At 43.6% G+C, this 27,788-nt stretch overlaps 1 protein-coding gene across 1 annotated transcript in view; it reads right to left on the bottom strand.

The window, feature by feature from the left end:
- Positions 1 to 27,788, bottom strand: part of CAMTA1 (calmodulin binding transcription activator 1) — a 929,563-nt gene that overhangs the window by 784,167 nt on the left and 117,608 nt on the right. The gene's annotated exons all lie outside the window — the stretch shown is intronic.

Raw genomic sequence — 27,788 nt, 5'->3', positions numbered from 1 at the left:
TCCTTGGGACAGGCCTGAGGACAATGTGATTGCAAGGACATCCTTTCCTAGAAGCTAGAAGAAATTCACATTTATTTGTTGTCCTACAGTTCCCAGAAAACAAGAACACATCAGGAGAGGGGAACATACAGGATACAGCAATAAACACTTTCTGCTCTGAAAGCGTCATTTGCTAATGTTTTTACGAGACTCTTTCAAAGATTCTAGACTGTGAAAAGCCCAGTTCAGGGCCATTGTAATACAATATGCAACAACTGCCAGTAATTAAGGGCCGCTGACTAACCAGGGTTGTGTTGCACTGCCACACTGACCTGAGATTTCCAAACAAGCTGATGTTGGGGGGTGGAAGACGGGGACAAAAGAAAGCCGAAGTCCATACAAAAGTGACTGTTATTGCCATTAGGAGGTCAGATACCATGGTGACAAGTGGCTTAAAACTATTTACTGTAGATACTGTCAGTATTTGCCAGCAGTTACAAGAGTGGTCTGGGAGAGTCTCTCAGATGCTGCTCTATTCAGAATAGGAGAGACCAGTGATAACTGTGATCGTTTAGTGTTGATTTTAGTGGCATCTACGATAACTTCACCTCCCCCTCCCTCAAGCAGCTCCTTCCCTCACCAAATAATAGAATCTACAAAAATTGCACGTAAAATGTTTCCAGCTCATCAAAGCTATATTTCAGAGAGGACGGACCTTCTCCTGCTTCATGTGTGCACAGCATCTTGGGGGAAATGGGAAACGCAGAGGGCATTGTGCCTTTGAAAGCTGCGACAGTGGTTTCCTTTCTACTTTCTAGTGAAAAGATTCATTTTTAAAACTTCCCTCTTGTGCTAACCTGTTGATTCTGAGAGGGACTCAGGGATGAGTGCAAGCAGCAATTGCCGTCTGCTAAGTTCCATATCAGAACGCTACTTATATCACCAACGTAAACGCAGTAAACGCAACGCTTGTCCCTCCCAGCATAGACAAGACCTTGTTAGAACACTCATCAAACTCCACTGCCTAACACACACGCAGGAAAAACGCTGTCTGTGAAAATGTCAATAGCCCCGGCCCTTCAAACACAAAAGGGGCCACTCTATATGTTTTTGCTGGAGAATTAATGAAAATAATATAGAAAGGCATTTATTAACAATTTTCAGATCTTATGTCAAACCAGCAAAAAAGGCGACGAGCCCAATTATGGTTTCTTTATAGTTTGCTTTTGAATACCTTATAATAGTGAGGGCCAGCCTCATGCCTACCATATAGCTAGAAAGCTAGTATCTTAAGGATCAAGTGGCTTTTGAGACACCCCTAAAGTAATAGTAAAATTACTGTAATTGCTCTATTTACAAATCTGAGCGATATTAAAATTCCTTTAAAATTCCATTTTCATTTCTAATTAAAGTTGCTACAAAGTAAAAGCAATCTGGCTGCATGGCACACACTGTACTTTCACTGCCTTTTATAACGAGAGTGCTACAAAAGGAAAATTTCAACACTCCAAAAATGTGGAGTGTCTATAAATACTCCCACCCCAAGACACCTACATGTAATTACTCACAAAGAGTGAGGAGGAGGCAAGCAGAAAAAACCCACATTATGTGCTTTTCTTCTCCAGGAGACACTCTCACTAGTTCTATTAATTACTTTCAAGGTCTTCTCTCCCTCTCTTTTTTTAACCCTTTGACACTCCCCAGAACGATAAGTGATACAGGAGCATGGTGACTAAATAACCAGCTGACCCAAGAGAAATGTGAAAAGCTAGTGGAAATATTCAGAGGGGACTTAAAAACAGAAAAGAAACCATAGGGCTCTTTATCAAAAACCAGTCTCCTCTGCATCTAAAAAGCTGTTCAAGAACAATCTCCAGCAATGCAAGTGAAGAAGAAAATATAAATCAAGGTTCACAACAAAGAAGAGAGCATCATCAAATGCAGGAAATCACTGAAAACATTAGGCACAGAAGCCTGGGCCTGATTCATCAGGGACACGAGCCCCACAGGCTATGTCTACATGGGAATAAAAGCCCTGCAGCTGGCCCACGTCAGCTGACTCGGGCTTGTGGGGCTCAGCTCTGGGGCTGAAAAAATGCTGCGCAGATGTTTGGGCTCAGGCTGGAGGGGGAAGAGTCCCAGAGCTCAGAGTCCTGCCTGAGCCTGAATGTCGGCTAGCTCCGTGGCCCAAGTCAGCTGATCTGGGCCAGCCACAGGGCTTTTATCCCTGTGTAGATGTACCCCTAGACAGCAACCAGCCTTCAGGAAGTGACATGAAGTTGCCATTCATCAAAAGGTGTCTCTCAGGGACACCCAGTCAGGGAGCTAGCAGAGGTGCTAGGAAAAAAGGGGAGTGAAACTGCTTCACACAAACAGAGAGCCTGGATGCTTGAATGAAGAAAAGAATTCTGTATGAAATAAAGATAATTGTCTGAAAAGCATGTTGTGGAAATCAGGTGGATCCCAAGGAGGCCTAACCCAAGTGAGCTCACATCAATCCATCTCCAAGAATGTTCTATTATTGAAGCATAGTGCACAATGGGGTGGGCTCTTTCCATTCAGTTTTATGGCTGATGCCAAGAAGATCACTCCCACCCTCCAAGTGCACCCAGGATTGAAAGAACCAACTTTCCCATATTGCATTTGAGAAACCGTGGGAACACACAGAGTGTCAGGTCATCTAACTACAAGCTCATTAACAGGTCAGTCTTTAAAACTTCTTATAGATTCCGTCCTCCATTTTAACCAGACCCAGCCATCTCCCCATTCTCAGACATGAAAGCTGAAGTCTTTGGAACACGCATACCTCTGCTTCAATCACCTTCTGTGTTAACTCACTCCATAACTACTCACCTTGTGAAGACCATGACCGAGAGAGGCAGTTTGTGTCCCTTGGCATGCAGGCATTCTGCCCAGATTCCCCACTGGCTTTCCAATTTCCACACTAGGTCCCTTGTCTCCTTCCCCCAGGGTGTCAAATTTCTCTCCATCCCATTTCTTAATTTTGAAGTTCCTGTCATCTCCCCTCAAAGTCACCTCCTTCCCAACAGGAATAAGCCCATACCAGTGATGCCACAGACAATGCTTCACCTCGCATTACTACCCTGGCACTGGAGGCACAGCAGAATATCATACTTGTGTAGGAAAGTGTCCCACTGTCATAGGCCAAGAATGATGGAAATTTGCTTTAATTTGTAACTTTAAAAAAAAAAAGACAATGATTGGCGGTTACAGCCGAACTCTGAAGGCCAACGGCAAGGTCCCTGGGGTGCAGACACTTCCAGCAGGACACTGATGGCTACGCACAGACTGAATGACAGGCCCGTCACTCATTCCTGGCACAGAGGCAATGGAATCAATATGAAATTCGCTTTCACAGAAATACAAGTTTTAAATGCATCTCTGGGAATAATGCAAATACCATAAAAGTTAAGACAGCGTCCAATCAAGAGACATAGGGGATGATCGTTCAGGGTTTGTTTTAATTTAGCGAGAAAGACCGAGGAACACTTGGCATAGACGTAGCTCCTTCAATATGAAGAAAGTGATATTTGCCTCTACAGCTTCTTTGACTCCACTTCCGAGAGTGCTGGTGTAACGTTCCTGCTGCGCCTGAGCCCAGGCGGGCAAGTGACTGCGCTGCTCCCAGGGCCTGTGTGGATTGCTTGCTCTGATCAGAGGATGACAGTCTCCTAGCAGGTCTGCAAGACCTCGTGTGCTCTGTTCTTTTGACACACAACTGCACAGCAGGGTCCCGGCCTCTCAGAGAGGATTCATAAATGGGCAAAGCCTGAAACATCTCACCAAATAATGACAAAGCATAAATTCAGGGGAATAGCATGACAGTTCTTATTCCACTCCCTGTAGACTGCAGTGGATGGAAGGAGGGAACTGGACTGTTCCCTCAGGATGCTGCCTGGGCCAATCAAGAGACCATCAGGGAGCACTTCAAAGATCAGTTTCTCGGGTACATAAAAAGAAATGTAAATGATTGTGTGTGAGCTTCTGTTCGTGGTTGCACTACTGCATTATGCATGACTCCAGACTGCTCCAAAGAGGAACAAACTGCACAGCCTTCCATTAGCGGTTTGCAGATTTATGCTAAGCTTTGGAATTTATTGGTGTTATTTAGGTTAATGTAGAAGTATTTTGCATATTTAGAATACAACATTTGTTACTAACAGTGATGTAATGTCTTGATGTTACAAATCAACCCGGGTTTCTGTAAGGTTTGCATAGTCACATTATGGAGATGACAAGTTACAGCACCTGGGCACTTAGTTGGGTTAAGTTCATTGATGTACCTTGGTCAGGTTCACATTCTGTATGTGGATGATGCCCATCTCATGGATTAACATAATTAGAATCAAGTGAGTGGAAAGTGACGACAGAAATGTGCCCTATGCTCCCTCTTTTATGAAGACACACTGTCAAAGTGAGTGTTCTGTCCCCTCCTCTGCTCGGAGAACCGCTTACCACTCTTAGCAGCGAAAGCTAACAAGAGTTACTCCTTACACGCTTTGCTGTGAGGCTGAAGATCCTGGGTTCAAACCCGACTGGCAGACACTGCACAGAAATGACATCCCAGCAACTCCTCCAACGTTGGCTTCCAAGATGGGGAACGCAGAAGAGAGGCTATGAATATGAGTGCAGGATGCTGCCTCTCTGATTACACTTTTATGTTAACATCATGGCTGAGATAGACCTGTCAAAACTAAAGCTAAACCTGGAGTAATATCCCTCTGCAAATGACACAGGCTGACTTCCTTCCTGACCCTCACTCTGGGAGGGCTTCTGCACTTCTGGGGAGTGTTAGGAGATATCAGACGTGCCACTGATTTGGGCCAGGAGGATTTCTTTCCATGCACCGGAGTTCACCTCAACGGTCAGCTGGGCCTCAAGAGATCTGCCCTCACACAGGCATTGGCTCGGCGTACTCCAACCTGGGCTTTTCCCGGCACACGCTCCATTGACTCTTGCTCCGTGGACCTTCCTCTCCTCCTTATTCTCTACAAAAATTCACTTCTTTCTGTTGGCCTCTTGCCCCACCCAGGACGCCCACACATGCTTGCTTTCCAGACTCCATCCCTCACAGTTAATACATCCACTTCAAAACAATTCCCTAACAAGTCATCAAGTGCAGAACACTAAGTAATTCTCCCGACTCTTCCTATCCCTACCCTTTTGCCCTTTCTTAAATAACAACACCGCTGTGTGCTGATTGCATGCAGGAAACTGAGCCTTTGCTGAAAAGCATGAAGGGGTTTACTAGGTAATGCTATTTTTGTGTATAATTTCAGTTAAAAAACAGCTCCTTAAGGAAAGACAGTAGAGGGTGAGGGAGCACCTTCCCTTCTGTTCTCACTATAGCTGGCTTATTTACCCTACAAAGAGGCTGTCACTCAAAGACGCTGTTTTGAAGCCTACATTTGTGTCTGGCATTTGGCAGGAATACTTTCAAAACAATTTTGATTTAATTGTGACAGTCAATTATTCATCTGCCTAAAATATTTTGTGAGCGTGGAACAGCTGAACTATAAACAATTTTACTAGGAGATCCTGAAATAACGTGATTCTCCTTCATGATGACATTGTTGAGAAATAAATGTGTTTTAAACAAAGGATGTTTTATATAACATCTGAAAACAAGACAAATTCATCATTAAAAATTAATTTTAGAAAATTACGAAGTCTTGCTAATGGACCCTGTGTTAGAGCCTCACACATTATTTCTAAGGCTGAAGTGAGCAAGGGCATTTAAAACCCATTTTATTGTATTTAATCAAAAATTGAAAAGATAGAGATAAATATCACTGGACGTTCACTTTTCTGCTTAGCACAAATTCACAGCAGAACTACAAATGTATTCAGATCTGAAATCCATGTTAGCTATGAAGAGAACCCACTGCATTGAATGGTCTTGTCAACTTGTCACAAACTCTCCTCTTTTCACTTTGAATCCCTTCATTTGCTTTATTTTTAATATATTTTGTTACTTAATAAAATGTCACTTTTATTTGTCACATATACACTGGAGGCTCAGTCCTGCCATCACTTCCACGAGATGCACAGCACCTTGCAAATGCACAGCACACCAAATAAAAAAACCACCAAATTCAAGTTTCTCCCTTTCTGCCTCTAAAGCCCAGCCCGTTTGTGCTCTTTGATCCTCATATGCAGTCCTAGGCCACTACCTTTACTCTGCAACCTATGTTTGACAGTTATTAAAATAAAAACCAGCCTTTAATATAAACACATCTAGGAGAGAGTGCTATAACACACATGTATCCAAAGCTGATACATACACATGATTACAGTTAGCATTAAATTTCTGATCAGACTAGAGCGTCTGTGTATGTGGTAGGCCCTCTGAACGCTAAATGGGGCTTTATTCTGTCCCAGAATCCAACAGCAACATGTACAAAGGTAATACCGTATATTCAAAATCTAAATTAAATGTGACCATTGCATTGTAACTAACCAGAGCAGGTTAGTTGAATATTGGGAAAGCTCTTTATAGGTAACTAGGGCAAGCTTCCCAGTTGTGTCATGCTGCCACCAGCACAGGTACCAGGCAGAAAATGGCTTTGTACTAACTGCGAGAATGAAATGCTTTTTGTTGTCAGATCAGGGGGTTTCACAGTTGTCAGGACTCACTCCTCATTGTAAATTAGCCAATTTTTTATGTTTTAAACAGGATCAGAGCACAGCACCTTTTATCCTGGAATTCCCCTTCACCCCACATTTGCAGCAAAGCTTCTCTATCTCTTGGGTAGCCGCTCTATACACAGAGAATCGGCAAGGTCTATACAATGGCCAGCATATTTATGACCTTTAGAAGAATTACAAAATTCATCATCTTGGCCTAATCATTTATTCTCTTTTGAAAAAAAAAATCTGTTGGGGTTTTAAATTAGCCATGCACAAATCTATCTGAAATAGAAATAGAAGATAGTTGTGCAGAAGCATAAAGAAAAGCTATCCCTTGGAAGTATTTCTTCCTGCTATACCTGGGGTTCCATGGAGTTCATCGTGTTCAACAATATGTGCTTAATATGCAATAAATGATAATTATATTAGGGTTTGCTCAACCACTAGAAAGGATAAACCAAAGGACAAAGGGCAAAATCCCTTTTGTGTGCTTCTAAACTTCAGCACTTTCTGTGCAATCTCGCATTCTAACTGCCCACCTCAGGGGCATGTCCCGACAAGTAGCCCAAAACAATAGAGCTAGCTTTGAAAACCAATTCACACTGGCATTTTAAAATTAGGTTTGAAAAGTAAAATACAATCTAGGTAAATCATCATGTTAGCATCTGTAGTACTGTTTCAAACAGCAGTTCTTCCCATCACTTCTCAGCCTAGAAACTTGAGTTACCCATCTTTAAGAAGCCAGATTTGCAGACACTGTATGGCAGATGGGTGAGCTAAATTCATTTGTCAAATAATGGGCCTGTATGCACACATACACACACACACAAAGTTTTGAAGTTAAACCAAAATTAATGCAATCCTGGCGGCTCTCTGCATTTCATTGCAGGCAACAGAACACTGGCCTCCAAAAAGGTTTGCAAGTTTTCTCTCATCAAAACATATGAGGCGATTGCCTAGTCATGCTTCTGTCTATGGGCATTGACCTACCTGTGGAGAAATAGAGAAAAAACAAACAAAACATAATGCCAAACAAAAAGTAATTACCAAATGAATAGTAACATTTTCTTCTTGCAAATTAGGGGTAATTCACTATGTGACAAATAACTGCTCCCTGGAAATAAACACCAGAAACTGTTCAAGGCTTAGAAAACGAGAGCCATCTGGATGCACAGAGCTGTGGTGAATGGGTTTAACTCTTGGTCCTTTACAGACATCTCCCTCTATTCACAAAGAGCAGTTGTAGCAGAATCCAAGCCCTGAGACATGTAAGATCTCTTCCCTTCAGCAGTGCCACCTGACCCATGGGCAAATTCCAGCAGAGGTTAGTTACCATATGCATCAAGCGCTGGAGCCATCTCTGTGCCGGCCCTGTGAATGGGCTGATTTGGATTTACTGACTGCCTTCCCCAACCCAGCATTCCCATGAGGAGTTTGAACATGTCTGTATGTCTTAGCAGCATCTTGTCAGACCTGTGGTGAGGGTTTGGATGGGAGCCCTTTACATTATAAAGAAATGTCCATGTGAGCTGCCCGTTAGGACACAATGTGGTGTGATGGAGTCAGGAGGGAAATATCATGCCAATCCTTTGCTATGTAAAATAAAAAGCTAAATAAGCCTGCAGCGAGATTCCCATGCACAATGCAATTTGTTGCCAGTTTGTTTCCCGCACAGGAAGGGAGAGAGACTTCTGAGTCCCCTGCGAGCCTCTCACAAGGTGAAGCATTTCATGTGTCAAGTCCAAGGTAATGCCCTTATTATGGGATCTGTGGGATGGGTCCCCAGGCAACTCTTGCAGCTGCACAGCCAGTGGAACAGGAGACATTTAAATATTGCTTTGCTCCTGCAGACAAGCTCACCAGTGCAAGGCAGGTGAAACTGCAGGTCACACACCGTCGTCTTTTTTTGGCAATTCTGATTTCTCCAGGCATGTACTTCAGGTTTTAAAGGTCATGTTCCCTGTCAGAGGAAAATCTTTCTACATGACTTTCTATAGAGAGAGTCTCCATTTAGAGGCATTTAAAACAGATGCAGGCAACCCCCAAAAAGAAGAGTTTATAGGTCACACAGAAACCCTCTTGTAAATCACACTCCCTTTCTACAGTGACAAACTCAGGTATAGACCTTCTGCTTAGAATCACAGCAACAGCTTGGACATGGGGCCAGGCTGTGCGCACCTTCCTGCTATCTCCCTTTGCATCCCAATCTGGAGGCCCCAGCATTCCCTGGGGCCAGCATAGGAGATCTGACTCATCCAATGAATAAGAGGGTCATGGCTGAGGCATATTGACAGTGCGTTATGGGGAAGCGTGTACTGCAGCTGCCTTTACCACGCTTGTTCTGTGGAGAAAGACAGACTCTGGGTGCCAGGGCTCAGCCCAGCACCTTTCACCAGAGCGCCATCCACAGCCTGTATTATTCTTTATAAAGAAACATCCAGTAAAGATCCAAGAAGAGAGATTTTTCCCTTGAAGGAAGACTGAGGAATGGAGGGAACCCTCAGGACTCCAACAGGATAGGTAGGATCCAGGTAAATATCCATACTAAAGACTAATTACCAGTCACCTTTTAAAATACTTCCTTGTTTTCCAATTAAAAGGGGAATAAAGTATCTAACTCAGACAACCTAAATCCAATAACCACAAATTGTTACCCACCTCCATTTTAAAATAACTTAAATCAACAGCACAACCCGCAGGCGATTTTACAAGAATTAAAACCTGATTTTACACACACACAACTCAAATACTCATGCTAAGATACTTACAGATGGAGGCATTCAGAATCATGAATGGTACAGAAGAGGTTAATAGAGCACTCCTATTTACCTTCTCTTGCAACACAAGAACAAGGAGACATACAACAAACTGAAAATCAATAAATTTGATGCTGATAAAATAAATCATTTTTACAATGCATAGTTATCCTGTGGAACTCATTGCTACAAGATATCACTGAAACCAAGAGCTTAAACGGATTCTAGAGGGCTGAGTCATAAGGATAATGAGAACAACCACAATTACATTAGATAGCATTTTCTTCTCTAAGGGATATAACCACTCCTGCTTCAGGCAATAAGACAAACTCTATTTGATGGGTTTAGGAAGAACCATCTCCTTTGGAAAGGTTATTTCTTAATAGTCCAACACTGGGTTTCCGCAATCTTCTCTGAAGCATCTGATACTAGCCAGTGCCAGGAGGAGAATACTAGACTAGATGGACCCAGGTCTGATCTGATTTGGCAATTCTTCATCGGTTCCTACACACACAAACTGCACTAGGAAGTGGAGTACACCATATGGTCCATTATAAGAACTATTTTGCCTCTCTCACTACCAGTGGCACATTTGCCCTCTGTTACAGACAAGTATGCTGCAGCCGAATCAATCTCTGAGGCTTCTTGATTCCTTCACCTCCATCTATTAACGGACTCCAGATTTATTATTACCTTTTGTGTAAGAAGCACTGGCGTAGTGCTTTCCTGCACCCAATCCCCCAATCTATAAATTGTCCTGTCCTCTTGCTTTCATGTCCTTTGAAGTGTTAAGAATTTACTTGGATCAATTTTATCAATCTGCTTGAAATGTTAAAAACGTGAAAGAGGTCATCACAATATCGTCTCTTTTCCAAGGAGAATAAACCCAGCTCACCCAATCTCTCTCAATCGCTTAAGTCCATGACACTGCAGGTCATTCTAGTTATTCTGTGCTGCAGCTGTCAAAAGCAAATGCAACATTTCCCCCCCAAATTATATTCTAACAGGAAAATCTGAACTGATCATTCTGCACAGGCGCCTGCAGGATCCCAGATGGCGAGAAGTTCAGCCCCAATATGCAAACTGTTAGCATTTATCTGTAACTTGCAAATAAGCTTTTCAAACACAGCTTCTCCTAAACTGTAAGTTCCATTCCTTAAATAGCATCACACAGCCAGTACCACGGGTCACCCAGGTTGATAAATTCGGGGCTGCCCCATGTTGGATGATTCAACACTAAAAATAAAAGGAAAAACAAAATCAACTGGAGTGCAAACTAGCTGGAGGAGACAAAACCCCGTGAATAGAGGCAGGCCAGCATACCTATCCGTCGTGCCATAGAAAGCAGACATGAACAGGAGGCTCTCCCCCAGCAAAAAAGGAACCTGTGTGTAGGTTGGGAAGGCTTTTGCCTAGCTGAGTGACACAGCCTTTCCTTTTCGGATGCTGGAATGCCATGTAGAATAGAGATTTGTCTCCACTTCCTCTGCAAGTCACTTCTGTCTGCCAGGCTACGCCCATAAGCATACTTGCTGGAGTAACTGACAGGGCTCCAAGGGCTCTGAGCTGAAGAGGAGATGGCGCAAGTTGCAGTGGGGGAGGTCCAGGTTGGATATTAGGAAACACTATTTCACTAGGAGGGTGGTGAAGCACTGGAATGCGTTACCTAGGGAGGTGGTGGAGTCTCCTTCCTTGGAGGTTTTTAAGGCCCGGCTTGACAAAGCCCTGGCTGGGATGATTTAGTTGGGAATTGGTCCTGCTTTGAGCAGGGGGTTGGACTAGATGACCTCTTGAGGTCCCTTCCAACCCTGATATTCTATGATTCTATGATTCTAAGGCTTCTAACCATGAGCTGGAAGATATGTAAACAATTTGCACGTGAGACATCCTGGGAAATTCTATATGGTGAGAATTCTCTTTGCCACCCAGAAAAATGCCAATCTGTCCAGCTCCCAAGTCCTGAGGAGCCTTATTTCTCTCATAGAGCTTCAGCATGCAGTGACCCCAGAGGACACTACAGAGGTTACGTCCTTGCAGTAGGATTCTCACAAGGCATGAAGCCAACCCAGGCAGTAAGCAATCCCTAATGTCCCTTTTACCAGTTTAAGGTCAGTCACACAGCACGGGGAGCACACAGGTGGGAATTAAGCTGACTGTTTGCACTTTTACTCTCCAGCCCAGGATGGCACCAAGATGCCCCTCAAAGATGGGTTCTCTCTGCGCTTTGTGTCCGCTGCTTCCATGGAGAAATCTTCACCACCTTAGCTTTGCCGTTGCTATGCAATGAGCTCTTGCACCTTACAGGTTGATCATGTGAGTAGAAAAAGGTCACATTCCCAGGACAAACACAAACCAACCAACAGCTCCATCTTGCTTACACTTGTTTTCACTTTTTCACCTTGTACCCCAAGATGAAGGCAGCTCTGAACCCTCTCACCTTCAGGGATGTTTCAATAGGAGCTAGAACACCCGTTGTTGTGAATTAAAATCTGTTGCTTTCATTACACATCTGAAAACGCATTTCCAATTGAGTTTAATATAGATCATAGTTAATTTTGTAACACAAGAAATGACTTCAGTGTTCCCGGAGTATGCAGAGAAGGATGAGGCTGACTTAGTGATAGCACTCGCAGCAAAACCTGTCAGCCCTGAAATCTGCACTTCCCGACTAACAATTTCTCCCCAAACCTCTATTCAGTTTTAGGTCCGTACTCACAGGCGACAGGCACTTACTAGGCAGAACTCACGGCAAATGTAAGGAGATTTTGTACAGGCTAGAACAGTCAAAACACCAAACAAACACACACCCACAGTCCTTTTTATATCGCTGTGGTCATGGTATGGATTTCAATCAATGGCGAATCCATTCAGATAATTAGTTCTAGACCCTCAATGCTTATCACTGGCTCTGCATCTCCTTCCATGTCAAATTCACACTCCTTGGCTTCACCTTCAAGACTCTGCACACCGCTGGTCCTGCTCTCTCCTCAGCAGGTCTGCTGCACTTCCGCGCAGGCCAGGCACTCTGCTGACTCCACTTCCCTTCTTGCCCCTTTGCAATTTTTCTCCCAGACTGGCCCCTAAGCCTGAAATGTAATCCCTGCAGCCTCCTGCTCATTCCCATCCCTCCTCCGACAGCTACCTTCTACCCACCTCTCCCTCACTGTCCCTTAGCCCCAGACCAACGCCCTGTGCAATACAAATAAAAGTCACTTCATGTTGCGTGAACTTCTCCTGCCTTGCCCAAAGTCACCTTCCCCTGAATCATGTCAGTTCTTATCCCACTCGGACTGTAAGTTCTGTGGGGCAGATATTGGGTCTTTATTCCCCTGTATGGCACACCACAAAGCTATGCCACTGTACTCAGATGGGAACTAGAGTCCCAGGGCCCAGTGAGGTTTTAGGTCTCAGGCCCTGAGAGCACAGGTGAAACATCCGGGGGATAAATATCAGAAACGATGGGAACCTTCAGATATAGACGTCTAATTGTAACATGTCAGGGTTGCTCCAGAGACGAGGACAGTCACAGGGACTCCCAGCCACAGACGCAGTCTCCACTCTGCTCGCCTGGGAAACTGGTGCCGATGGAACCTGAGAATCCTGGTGCAAGAGCCAGCTGCAGGAATGGGACTCAGTCATCTTTTGGCACCTTGTGGGGGGAGGGACCAGGCGATGCTCAGTGATACTCACCAGATACTCTTTTATAGCAGAGAAGAGCAATCCGGCTAATGGTCCAGGCAGGCATTACTGATTAGGGCCATCAGCATGAGGCTGTAGGAAGGGAACAGCAGGTTTCGGTCTCTGAGTGACCAACTCTTCCTGATGTTAGTTAAGTTGCACGTTACCCCACGAGCAGTCCCAACGAAATCACTGGGACCATTACAGAGCAAGGCAGTCTTCGGCATGCGCATCTGGCACTTCAGTCAGTGACTGCCTGACTTCTCTGAAATTACAACTTCACTGAAAACATCTGCCCACCCATTCGCAGGGGTTTGTAGCCATACAGGCTACAAACCATAGGGATCAAGTGGGACTCCAGTGATGCACAGGCCTCGTGCGCACCACCTGCCTGGGGCTGAAATGCACCTATAAGAGCAAAATACCAGCAACATTCACAACCTGCATGTTATATCATGTAACCCATTCTCCAATAAGATCCGAAGCAGCCGCTCTGCATCAAATCTAGCTGCAAAACCAGCCTTATTTGGGAATAAATCCTACAAAATGTCCATTATCAGACAATCAGAATGAATCTCAGATATAGTATAAACATTCAGATATGAAGATCAAGTAAACATCAGTTTGTTCATCTTGTAGTTTAAAAAGAATTAACACACTTTCAGAACTCTAAAGAATTGCTGATGTTATTTTTGAATTCTTGACATCCAGGACGATGTCAAAATATTCAAGGTCAAGAGACCAGCATGGTTCTAGGCAATCTGTACCTCTTAAAACAGTGACAAATATGTTATTTAATTTTAATGAGCTTTTTTGCATCTCAAATCTAATTACAGCATTATCAAGTACTGCTTTGAACTGCAGGTGCCTTCTCATTACTTGTGCTGAGCCTGCCACAAGCATTTTTTGTGAATACTAATAACTGCTTAATTTTACTATAATTATTTTAAAACTCTCATACACAGAATATGCTACATTCAAAATCTTTAAGGGGTTAATAATGTTGCAATGTTGTTTAATTAACACAAATAAAAACTATACTTGGCCACCTGGCCCCTCCATTTTGACTGGCAAAACACCGAAAAAAACCGGTTAGGGCACAACACAGAATCATGTATTCCAAGGCCAGAAGGAACCATTGTGATCAACTCATCTGACCTCCTGTATAGCACGGCCAGAGAACTTCCCCAAAACAATCCCTAGAGCAGAGCTTTTAGCAAAACATCCAATCTTGATTTAAAAATTGTCAGTGATGGAGAATCCACCATGACACTTTGTAAGTTGTTCCCCTGGTTAATTACCTGGTTAAAAATTTACACTATATTTCCAGTCTGAATTTGTTCCAGGTGTTGCTTCAAGCCAGCATGCTTCAAGGAGACATTTAAGAAATCTATTTTGTTGTTAGCTTATTGCACTACTTCTAATGACCAAAGTTTTGCCGAAGTTCATAGAGAACAGTGCAGTTAACAGATTTTCTGGGTGAAAGATGCACTATAATGGGACAGCAGTTTAAGATTCCTGTGCAATACTCATAATTCTGGGGTGCAAACAGGTCAGTGCGCAGACTGTGAGCAGCAGGAGAAAGATACAAAGGAAGAGCAATCTGATGAATGTCCAGATGTGTGTCCTGTGTGCCATGGGACTCTGTGCCCTTCAGGTACTGAAACTTTTGGGAATATTTTGAAATTTAAAATCTAATTGGCTGCCTCCCTGCAGACAGATGCATGCATTGTGGGAGCCTTGCACTTTGCTTTTATTTTGCAAACTGCAAGGATAAGATGGTCTCTCTGGTAACTCAGTTTTTTGGAGGGGGAGAGGGAGCGGTAAAGGTGGCAAGTGTTGCATGAAAGAATTATCGCATCTCTACGCACACACCTTCTATTTCATTATGACCTAAGTGGATTATCTCCAAACACAGAGGTATACTTTTTTTGAGTTATGCTCACATAAATTAGCATGCTGTCCACAATCAGGTTGCTCTGAGGGGAAGTCTGGAACAATATATTGGGATATGCACAGAACTTCGCCTCTTCAAGAGCAGACAGCAGGGCTGATTTCAGGGGCAGTATTTTTCTCCATGTGAACAGTCCCAATATTTACAGCATCACTTATTTCCTGAGGAAGTGCCCGAGTCCTATTAATAACAAACCTTACAAAGTCAAAGCCAATATGACAGCAGAGGAGCACAGTGTGCTTTGGGGTTGCATATGCAAGGAGATCACTTGCTCTTTTCTGGCTATGTCTACACTACCACATATGTCAGTATAACTTATGCTCCTCCAGGGTGTGAGAAAAAACACCCCCCCGCCCAAGCGACGTAGGTTACACTGACCTAAGTGCTGGTGTGGACAGCGCTCCATGAGCAGGAGAGCTTCTCCCACTACCATAGCTACCGCTGCTTGTTTGGGGTGGATTAATGAAGTCAACGCAAGAGCTCTCTCCCTTCAGCTTAGAGCAGCTATACTACAGAGTTCACATCAGTACAGCTGTAAGCTCTCTAGTGTAGCCACAGCCTCTATATGATTGCGAGATGGCACCTAGAATCCTGTGTTATAATAAAGCTACTTTGCCTTCCATCCAAGTCCAACACAGAATTATAGAAAGGCAGGGCTGGAAGGGCCCTCGAGAAGTCATCAAGTCCAGCCATCTGCGCTGTGGCAGGAGTGAGTAAACCCAGACAATCCCTGACAGGTGTTTGTCCAACCTGGTCTTAAAAACCTCCAATGACGGGGATTCCACAACCTCCCTTGGAGCCTGTTCCAGTACTTCTCTACCCTTATCATTAGAAATTTTTCTCCTAATATCTAACCTAAATCTCCCTAGCTGCAGATTAAGCTGATGACTTCTTGTCCTACATGCTTTACCAAAGTCATTTTAGCCTCATATTATACTGACCTCACAACTATCATCTCCCAGTTTTAATACTAAGGGACTGAGGTTAAATCACTTGCCCAAGGTGACACAGGTAGTCTGAGGAAATCTGCCACTTTTTTGCTTCAGACTGATCTGCCAGGCCCCAATCTGCTACCAGATTCTGATCCCCTCTCCCATGCTTAGTGGCACTATTTGATTCAGAAAACCTCTGGGTGGTGCAAGGCACTGCCAGACATGAGGAATCAGTGTCTGGCCTTCTATACAGAAAAAGCATATAGAAGTTATTTTATTTGCTATTGTAACTTATAATAGCATATAAAATAAAATAAATTTTGAAATTAAAAATCTAAATGTTTTGTTCTCGTGAGGTCAAAATATTTTTTTTCAAAATGGAATTTGGTCAAAATAGACATTGTGACAAATCAACATTTTCTGACAGAAAAACACTGTCAGGTTTTTTTTCTTAAACTAGCACCAGGTGTTTGATTTCTTTACTCCACAAAGTGTAAACGATGCGGGCATTACTGTTAAAATTGCTTTTGTTTAGACTGTTGTCGGGAGGCTGCCCAGAATGAAATGTTGTCTTCCTATTGGAAAACTTCTATCTTCTTTTAAGCTGTTTTGTGAACAAGAACGCTATGCAAATGGTAATGAGGCCCTAGCACTAACTTTACCTCTTTGCAGCATGAAAATGCAGAGAAATGGATTTCTAAAAAAATTCAATCACCAGCCATTATGGGCCCAATCCTGTGCACTCTTACGCCTGTGAGTAGCTTGCTGCAGGACTTTAGTAGAGCTTCTCAAAGCATTTGTATCAGTTTTTAACAATTTTATGAAAACTTCAAATTACCGTCATTTAATTTAGTCATGAAATATTGCTTTTAAAATCTAATCAGAGTTTAAAATGTAGCATAACCAATTAACTATAAACTGCTCTTTTTAATTAAAAATAAATATGAAGCATTTAAAACTCACATTTCTAGAGCTTTATCACTTTCCCTTTCACCTTAGCTTCTGGCGATGAGACTAAACCATTGCCCACTTCAGAGTTTGCCTCAGCATAAATCCACTTTATATCTATATATCTATATCTCCCTCTGCATCGATAGTGACTTTGTGATTAGAGTTTGGCTTCCCTCAAAGAGAAGATTACAGTGAAGTGGGAAAGGATCCCTGATGCTTGTCAAATGGATGCTCTGGTGCCAGTTGTCCCACAACAAAAGCGAGAAAGTTAATGGCCCAACACTGAGCCCTTTGTTTTTATAAGAGAACAAGTGGTTTATGACAAAGAACAAAGTTTCTGTTTTATGAGGCTATTCTTGGTGCTCCTTCACCAAGCCCATTAAGTCTAGTTATCTCTTACAAAACACGGCCACACAGGTACCATTTCCACAGACAAGTTCATTTAAGAGAATTTATGGCCTAATTGTGCAGCTGTTGCCTTCCCAGTCAGTTCTAAGAGATTGTTACACAAGCACTGTCATAATTTAGTCATGTTTTCATCTCAACTATACTGTAATTACTGTGAACAGCAAACAGTAAACAAAAAAGTAAATATGACACAGCCGAAGATGGTGCTAACAAATAATGAATCAAACAATTGTCTAGAACAAGTGCATTGATCAGAAGTTCTGCCTGTTAGTACAGTAAAGTCGCAGCATGACAATGGGAAACTTCAGCCCCCTGCCAGGTGCTGTGGCTACTAATTACATTTGCCCCCTGAAATATCTGATTTGGGGAAATGACATTTCCTTCCCAAACTCTAGGCCTGCATAGATGGAACACGAGGCATTGCTCAACCCTCCCCATCCCTCTGTAGGGGGTAGATTTCAGCCCTGGTGAAGGGGATACAGGCCCATTCAGGGGATAACTGCACAGCCTGTGTGACCCATACTGTGTCTTTTAGAAGAATGGCTGCCCCAAGGGAACAGAGCACTTGGCCCGCGGCTCACCAGAGCTAATGCAGCTCGGAGAGTAACACGCACAAGTTGTTCCTATCTGACGGCTGCAAGGCCAATGTGAAATCAGTTGGTGGATCTCAGTCCAGTTCCTATTGGACTTGTGTACACAGCACAAAGCAGCCATCATCACTGGCTCCTGTTGACAATCTGAGGATTAGCCAAGAGCTGAATGGATCACAGAAACTGAACAGGCCTGTCCCTGGAGCAACTACCCCTCCAGGTCCGCATTCAGGCACGTAGGCCAGGCAGGGCAAGCAAGCTTGCACTTGTGCTGCCTACGCTCTGCCTGTCCTGGAGTTGAAAGGAAGCGCTCATCAGCCTAGCACCTTCCACTAGCAGCAAAGCCACTGACGCATTTCCAAAGCAACACCAAACCGCACCGATATGAATTTGCTCTGTTTAAAATCTCAGATGTTGTTTTCTCTCAAGAGTAGAGGGACCTGGGTGCTTTGGGTTTTTTTTTATACTAGCCATTGAGATAAAATAATGTGGCATCTTGACAGAGTATCTCTGGAAGAGGAAACAGCCAAATCACTATTGCAACAGCTTTCAAGTACAGCAAATCAGACACACTGCGCAGACTCTGGTCTTTGGGGGCAGTTTTCACAGGGAGCAGCCTCCATTTCTGGGGAGGTGGGGAGGCAATCCATGCCTGCGGTGTGGCACAGAGCAGTGTGTTTCAATTTGGCTGCGACTGACAAAGTTATTAGAGATCGAGGTTCTTCCACTTGTACCCCCAATGTCTTTTGTGGATGCAAAAAACAATCAAACCTGGACCACATGTATGGATGCCTGCTGAAAGGTCCACTGCATCTGAGCCCCTGGAAATGTCGTTTTTATCACGGAATGATGGAAATGTAGGGCTGGAAGTGGCCTCAAGAAGTCATGAAGACCAGCTCCCTGCACTGTGGCAGGACCAAGTAAACCTAGACCATCCCCAACAGGTGTTTGTCCAAAAAACCTCTGGTGATGGGGATTCTACAACCTCCCTTGGAAGCCTGTTCCAGAGGTTAACCAGCCTTATCTCACTGTGGCTACCCACTCTTCTACAGCAGCCTCAAATCCACAGCAGGGCCTCCCTCCTCTTTCACAGACTTTCCAAAGACCTTCATTCAAGCAGAACTTTCAGTCCTAATTGTTTCATTACAGTTTTATCTGGGCTCCTTCCCACCTCCAGCTAAAACCTGTCATCTCAATGGAATGTTTCATGGCTCCTTAGGTGCTGTGGTTTCTAAGCTATTCTATTCTCTAGTGGCTATGTACATTCAGCAATTCCCCCTTGTAGCTCCAGTCCAGTAAGCACAGTTCAAGCATGATGCACATACACCATACACACCTACAGGCACTGGTTGTTCTGAACCTCAAATTAATATTCATATCCAATTGGGCTGGAGCTCAGAGGAGAAATCCAGAAGAGCTACATTTTACCAGGGCAAACTACAGGACAGTGATAAACACCCCTCCCCTCTACCAAGTCTCCCCTGTGCTCAGGAGTTGCAGAAAATCTTTAGTCTCGACTTTGCATGACGACTTTCCATTATTGAACTGCTGGAAATATTTCCCCAATTGCAACCTGCTGGTACATTTCCCACGGGAACCTTCCCAAGGGCAGCCATTTTGGAATTACATTAAAACCACAATACACCTACATTTCACAAATAGATTCTTTGATGCTGACTAATAAGAATTGCTTGCTGCTAACCATCTCCTCACCTATCAAACATACTACCCTGGGGCAGGGCACATTCAGAAGTAGTACAACAGGAGGAATGTGTAATTCTCTGTGACAAGATATTGACCCGTGTGTCTGTCTTTGAGTGGAAGTTAATTTTGCTTGTCTGTTTACTGTCTTTACATGTATGTATTAGTTGTTGTACTTTGTCAGTTGTAGAAGCCACTGTGACGGGTTGGATCACAGAATCCCCCTTGGGAGCTGCCACCTGATGTGCCAAGACTACTTCTGCTCCTGTTTTCCCTGCCAGCTCAGGACTCCAGCACCCTGTCTTGCTGAACCAGACACTCCCGTCTGGCTCCAGACACAAACCCAGGGTCTGAATCACTTGTCCCAAAGCTGCAAGTTTACCTGAAAACAGCTCATAGAAGTGTGCTTGTCTTTAGCACTCAGATGCCCAACTCCCAATGGGGTCTAAACCCAGATAAATCCGTTTTACCCTGCATAAAGCTTATGCAGAGTAAACTCATAAATTGTTCGCCCTCTATAACACTGATAGAGAGATATGCACAGTTGTTTGCTCCCCCAGGTATTAATACATACTCTGAGTAAATTACTAAATAAAAAGTGATTTTATTAAATACAGACAGTAGGATTTAAGTGGTTCCAAGTAGTAACAGACAGAACAAAGTAAGTCACAAGCAAAATAAAATAAAATGCGCAAATCTATGCCTAATCAAACTGAATACAGATAATCTCACCCTCAGAGATGCTTCAGTAAGCTTTTTCTCAGACTGGACACCTTCCAGGCCTGGGCACAATTCTTTCCCCTGGTACAGCTCTTGTTCCAGCTCAGGTGATAGCTAGGGGATTCTTCATGATGGCTTCCAGCTCATTATAGGTTGTTTCTGTTCACAGTCTACGGCTGTAATATTGGGACATAATAGAATGTTCCCTTGGTATTCGGGAATGACTCAGTACACCACCACCAAGACCCCATTGTTATGGGACAGAATCACACCTGCAGCTATTCCCCAGTTACTAGAAAGGTACATATTAGTCATTTTAAAATTGTAATATTTTACAAAAAATAAAGCCCCTCTGGTATCTCCCAAGAAGAGAGAAACCTCCCTTTTCCAACAGCCCGTCCCCCCACCTGCTCCAACGCCAGGGCAAAGAGGAAAGCCTGCCTAGGGGAAAGTTGCTATTACTGCATCACAGGGGGCTCCGGGGCCCCAGCAAAGTGGAGGCCTGTCACAGATTCAGTCAGTTCGCGCGCCTCCCTCCCCCCCACCCCCGCTGCCCACCAGACTGTTGGGAGTGGACCCAAACCTCTGGATCCCAGGTGACCGTCTGTTTTCAGCAAGGGAGGCAGGATCGCCAGCCTCCTGCATCTCCTACATGGTGACTTGCTTCTCCCTCAGTCTCTTCCCCACTTTCCCATTTCCGTCCTTGACTAGTCTGACCCCTTCCTTCTTCCTACCCACACTTCCTGTGTTTGTGCCCCAAGTTCCCCTGTGTGATGTTGAGTCCCCAACCAACGCTTGGCTTTCTTCGCTGGGTGTTTTGATCGCTTTCCACTGCTCTCCTTTCACCCCCTCTCTCCAGACAGAAGAGGAAGTAACTCATGGTAGATACACATTCAGAGGCTTTCCATTATACAGCAATTTCATGATACAATCTCACATCATCAACCAGAATTCACGAGTTGTACAGACAGAGCTCCAAAATCATCACAGGGCCCTGCTGTGCCAGGCACTGTGCAGACTATAGTAAAAGGGCATCTCTGCCTCAAGACCTTACAATCTTAGCTGAAGAAAAGATAGAGCAGGTGGGTGAAGGGAAAAAAATGGGAGTGAGGGAACAGTAATACAAGCATGTTGTTTCATAGACAAAAAACAAACGCCTTTCTTTCTCAGGTGCAGACAGCTCATCTTCCTCCCCCGGACTTGTCTAATTTTTGTATTATTATTATTTTAAATTTTCAGGCATCTCCCTTGCACTCGTCACCCTAGTATCAGAGCGCCTATCCCATATGAATGGACTTCTCCTCATCTCCCTTCTGGATGGTAAGTGAGCGTTTATAGCCTGTCTCAGAGCCTTCACTGGTGGGATCTGAATTTCTGTCTGACAAATGTAAAAAAGTATTGTCTGGTTTACTTAAAAGAAGCTAAAACGTAACGTTTGTTCAGCAGTTACCACAGTCTAGTGCACAACGCCATGCTGCAAGGGGAGATGGATGCTGACAGGAAAGGAGCACTTTTCAGTTCATATGCAAGTTTTGTACAGTCTAATGATTGAAAAAATGAATAAATTAAACAAAACAAATCAGATTATATTGTTTCAATGTTTCTAAGATTGTTTGCCTCTCCTTGGCTTTGACAATACAGTAGCCTATGAAGAGCTCTCACCTAGGAAAGAAAAGAAGAATATCCTTTCAGAACATGCAGATCAAAAAGTATCAGCATCTAAACATAGTCAGAGTGCAGTTGTTTAAAGTCATCCACAACTCTGAACAATGGTGGTAACCATGCAAAACAGAGCACAACAAAAAAGTACGTAATGGTGTTTTATCCAATCCTGTTACTGAGATTCCTCCAATCATTTCTCTGGGCCCACAAGTAGCCAGCTGTCCCTGCTGACAAGGACACACAACTAGAGACACGAAAATCAGAGGATAAACAACCCCAACAATTTAATTTTTAAGTACATGCATTCTTATTAAAATTATATGTTTTGAAAAGGGCCATGTGTGAATTACTGTAAGCTCCAGACGGCAGCAGTGAATTATGCAACAACCTGCATACGATATGTGCACCAGCATTACTGTCAATGAAAAACAGCATTTGTCCCTCCGCAATTTCCACAGACAGGATACTTCTGTTACCTAGGAGTTACAGAGTTTTATCAATCCCTTCACACTACCGGTCCCCAACACAGTCATTCATAGCTATGAGCTTCCCACAGGAAAATAACTCCTGTCCCCAAAAGGTTAAAAAAGTATCAGCATAGCGGCGGGTCTTGATAGTCCTTTTGCCTAGGACTTCCACCACCCAACAGCAGCAGCAATAGCAGGAAATCCGCACTCAATATTATTTAGGGTTGGCTAAATAGAGATGGTAGTAGAACTAATTTTTGATAGCACTCTCTGCAAGGGCTTGTCTACGCTGGAAAAGTTGCACTGGTTTCACACAATTGATCTAACTAAACTGGTGCAAATCCCTAATGTACATGCATTTAGCTGATTTAACCCTCACTTACATTGATTTAGGTTAATTTGGATTTACATTAAGATAACCTGATATAAGCAGGGTCCAACTGGTTTAAGTGCATATACTTTGGGAGTTTGCACCTGTTTCACTAAAGCAGTTTAGTTGAACAGGTTAAAGTTGAACAGGTTAAAGTTTTCTAAAGTAAATCAGCCCTAAGACACGCCAGTTTACCATCACCTAAAACCATGTGTTGCCTAGTGCAGGATTGCACCGTTTGTGCCACTGCCGTGGATTTCTGAGTAGGATGGACAGCACCGTACGTGGAGATGCCGGCTTTCCAGGTGCTGGAAGAGTCAGTGTGATACACTGTTGGTTGATTCTGGGTGTTCAGCCCATATCCAAGCACCCACCATCTCTCCCCCTGCTGGTTAGAAAAAATAATGAGACTGAGTGCGCCCGCAGGTCAGGTTTTCCCAGATCCCTCTGTTTTTAAGGATATCTTGATCAGATTTTCTAGGTGCTTTTCCAGGGTCTATTTCTAAGGACAGAATGAAATCCTGGCTCCATTTCAGTCAAAGGAACTTCCGCCAGTGACTTCAGCAGGTCTAGGATTTCACCCAGAAGCTCGCGAGGTTGCTGAAGCCTGTCAGTTGTTCATAAGAGGGAATGAAAACAGACCAAGTGTCTGGGAGCTGGGGAACAAGGGCTCTGACTTGGCAAGTCTGATCTCTGGTGAGAAGCAGAACCATTTCCCACAACTGGCGTATACAGCACCCCCCCACAGTGAGCTCTGAAATGCCCCAGTTGACTAGTCAGAACAAAAATAACAGCAACCAGACTGGGTCAAACCAATGGTCCATCTTGCCCAGTATCCGATCTTCAACCTTGGCTACTACCAGCACTTCAGGGAGAAGTGTATAGAACAGGGCAGTCAGAGTGATCCACCCCCATCTTCCCCTCCCAATTTCTGGCAGTCAGAGGTTTAGGGTTCCCCAGAGAATGGGGTTGTGTTCTTGACCATCTTGGCTAATAGCCATCGACAGATGAATCCTCCATGAACTCAACTAGTTCTTTTTTAAACTCAGTTATACTTTTGGCTTTCACAACATCCCCTGGCAATGAGTTCCACAGGTTAATTGTGTGAGGAAGTACTACTTCATGATTGTATTAAACCTGCTGTCAATTAATTTCACCAGGAGATCCCTGGTTTTTGTATTGTGGGAAAGGGTAAATAATACTCTGTTCACTTTTTCCACAATAGTCATGATTTTATAGACCTCTATCATATCCTCCATCATTTCTTCTCTAAACTGAACAACCTTAATTATTTTAGTCTCTCCTCAGATGGAAACCATTCCATACCTTTAATCACCTTTATTGCCATTCTCTGAACTTTTTTCCAGTCCCACTATATCCTTTTCAAGATTGGGTGACCAGAACTGGACACAGTATTCAAGGTGTGGGGACACCATGGATTTTATATATAGTGGCATTATATTATTTTATGTTTTATTATTTATCCCTTTCCTAATAGTTTCTAACATTCTGTTAGCCTTTTTGATAACTGCTGAGCATTGCGCTGATTCCAAGATCTTTCTTCCCACCCTTTGTTTCCAATCTTTTAACCAGTCACTGATCTGTGAGAGGATCTTCTCTCTTATCCCATGACTACGTAGTTTCATTAAGAGCCTTTGGTGAGGGACCTTGTCAAAGGCTTTCTGAAAATCCACATACACTATATCCACTGGATCACCCTTATGCACATGCTTGTTGACACCCTTAAAGAATTCTAATAGATTAGCGAGGCATGATTTCCCTTTTCAAAGGCCACGTTAACTCTTCCTCAACACATCGTGCTCATCTACGTGTCTGATAATTCCATTCTTTACTATAGTTTCTACTAGTTTGTCCAGTACTGAAGTTAGAGTCGCCAGCCTGTAACTCCAGGATTACCTCTGGAGTCCTTTTACATTAGCTACCTTCCATTCATCTGGTCCACAGGCTTGTTCCAGCGATGTGTTACATACCACAGTTAGTAGTTCTCCAGTTGCACAGTTGTTGCAACACACTTCAAATACAGCATTTGTTTTGGCTGCCTGGCCCCTGCATTGCTCAGCTGAGCGCCTCCCCAGCAGTCAGTGAGAGAGGGCTGTAGTACTTTAAACAAGACAGAGAAGTGGATGGATGTCAAATGAACTTGCCTGGGCTCAAACAATGCAAGGTTCAAATACCTTCTGGCTTTGGAATGCAAAGCAGTTTCTTTTATGGAGCTAGTTGGCAAAACCAGTTCTATTATCCTCTCAGGAGCTGGCTAATAGGCTGCAAGAGCCATCATTGCTTCAAGACAAATTAATGGCCTTGCAAAACTGTTTAAAATTTATTTGGCTTCTGCACTGGCACATCACAAATTAGAAGAGGTACTTCACTCTGAATAAGCACATCCACCGACTACCCTGCCCTGCCCCCTCCCCAAGCAGACCCTGCACACATGGCTGTATCAGTGCCTCAAGTTCTTTTTCAGGACTTTTCATGGCTTCCCAGATGTTTCACCCTTTCCCTTTGTGTCACTTTTTCAACTTCAAATTCTCTTTTCAGTTCTTGCCTGTTTCATCCTGAGCTGGCAGCAGCCACCAGGCAGGACTGGGGTTATTGGAGTGCAACAGTGCACTGCAGGCGTATGGATGGACACAGGAGCGATCAATGGCTCAGGACTGTGCAGTCATTGATCACCTGGAATACATTAATGCACCATCACACGCTCTCTTTGGGTCTTCCCGTTTCTCATCACCCCCATGACTTTGCAGAAATCAAGCAGCGAGTCAAAACAAGGACTGTGACATCACCCTAACTGTACTGCTTTCCTCCGAGGGAAAACTTGATTTTTAAAACTGATCCCTGGAAGCTCCTGAAACCACCATGACATGTATTGACCCTAGTGCAAGAAAGCAAGAAGATTTGCTGAGCTGAGGAAGGATAAAGACAAAAAGACTCCGCTGAGCTGAAGGGAATGTGTCGTTGCCTCTTTGGCAGTATTCCTGCAGCGGTGCAACAGTGATTTTATTGTGCAATCCTGTATTTTAATAGTCAATTGAGGGGACTTAAAATTCAGCTTTGCACATTAAAATCTCTACTGCAGAAATACTAACAAGAGCTGCAGTCTTCAGAAAGCAGCACTCACTTAGATGGGAAGCAGTTTTATAGCGCACAGAGACACCGAAGTCACCTTTCTCACTCCCTTCAGCAAGGCTGCCATCCCTCTCTCCTCTCGAGCAAGGCTGGGTCTCAGCACTTCCAATGCCGCTGTGAACGCCTGCTGGGTGCAGCACGGCACTTGAGTCTCAGCTATGGGAGACAGCCCTAGGAACAAGCGCTCTCAGGCTCAGTGTTGTAAGATGGAGTCACCCATTATCTGAGAGAGGCAAATTCTGCAGTCACTAAACGTGTTTTGCTAAACGACTTATTGTAGGAGTTGACCTGCAGTATCTAAAGCTGGTCCGTTCCTCAGGCAAAGTGCCCGAGCTCCTGACACCAGGGTACACTGGATATTGTATTTGGGGAACAGGAGTTTCTTGGCAGTATATATTTTTAAATGGGATATTTTTAAATTTGCAAAAGTATTGCAAGGTTCTAAGTAGCATTTAAATTGTTGAATGGCAGAAGCCTTTCAAATATTCAGCACCCTATACAGGAAATCCTCTCTGCACTGTCAGCTCTGAGTTACCACACACTCCCCCGAGCGATCACACATAGTCACATGGGAATTCTTTGCCAATACTGAGATTAGCTGCTACTCTTGGTGTGGACACCAGTAGAGGTTTGCTTTTTAACAGCTAAACTGCAGATGAAATTTAAACCAAGTCAGTTCCACAGCTCCCCTCTCTTCTGGCTTGGATGACATGCATGCAGGAGCAAAGGGCTCTTCTTCACAGAACACGTATAATATAATAAATGTAACAATAAAAATATTCCTGCTCAAGTGTTCCATTATTACAGTAACTGTTCATGGAATGTTTTCCGTCCCCAAGCACCCTGAGCACAAATGCCTGTAAAACAGCCGCTGACAGAAACCAGCGATTCAGCCAGACTGGAGAATGTGCTACAAAGTTTCAAGGATGAGGCAGGGCAGGAGAGAAAGGAAGAGTTCAGGAGTGTTTTAATGCTTAGTACATATCGCATGATACCCTCAGCCCTCTGGCACCAAGGGAAATCGCACAGCCTTCAACTTAACCATGCTAAAGAACATTGCTATCAATCTAATATTGCCAAAAATGCAATAATAGCTAAAGGGGCTTTGCTAGCCTTGGGCTTGTCTCACCAACTGCACTTGTGTCCTAAGCAATAGTTTAATACTCCCTGACAAGCAAAGTCAAACCACTTCTTCTATCCTCTTTCCATACAAGCACAATCACCTTTTATCCTAAGACTAGCGCAGTCCCCTTAATATTCTCCATGCAGAGGAACCCGCAGCACAGGACACAATGTATGCGGATGGAGTGCTCACAAAATGAGTGGGGTGTTAGAAAATGGATAAAAGCAAAATGGCATACGAGGGCCTTGTATCTTAATACAGAAATAGAGCTGTAAATGTCAATTGGCTACATCATGCAGGGATCCTTACCTGAGATGGTATAAATTATTACTTTCAGCTTCCTTTATAAAGCAATAAATGTCACATCTATAAATGTAACTTCCTGCCTAAAAACAGCAATTTTCTAATAGAGCCTCAATATTTCTGGCGGCACACAGGACAAACTGGATTTCTGGGAGTGAATGTCACTCACTACCAGTGGCTCGTGAAAGCCAGTCAAAAACTGGACCAGGTTCAAAATTTCTGCAGGTTTTTTTTAAACTTAAAATGTCTTTGCTGAAGTAAAGGTATTTTATTTAATATTGCCAGTTAAACTGTTCCTTTTAATTATACATGTTCTGCATTATAATTATGGCCCTACCAAATTCATGGCCATGAAAAACTCGCCACGGACCATGAAATCTGGTCTCCCACCAT

This window comes from Emys orbicularis, chromosome 22, assembly GCF_028017835.1.
Source record: "Emys orbicularis isolate rEmyOrb1 chromosome 22, rEmyOrb1.hap1, whole genome shotgun sequence".
In the NCBI taxonomy this organism is placed as follows: Eukaryota; Metazoa; Chordata; order Testudines; family Emydidae; genus Emys; species Emys orbicularis.
The sequence above is the reverse complement of the archived record's forward strand: the minus strand, read 5'-3'. Positions and strand labels throughout refer to the sequence as shown.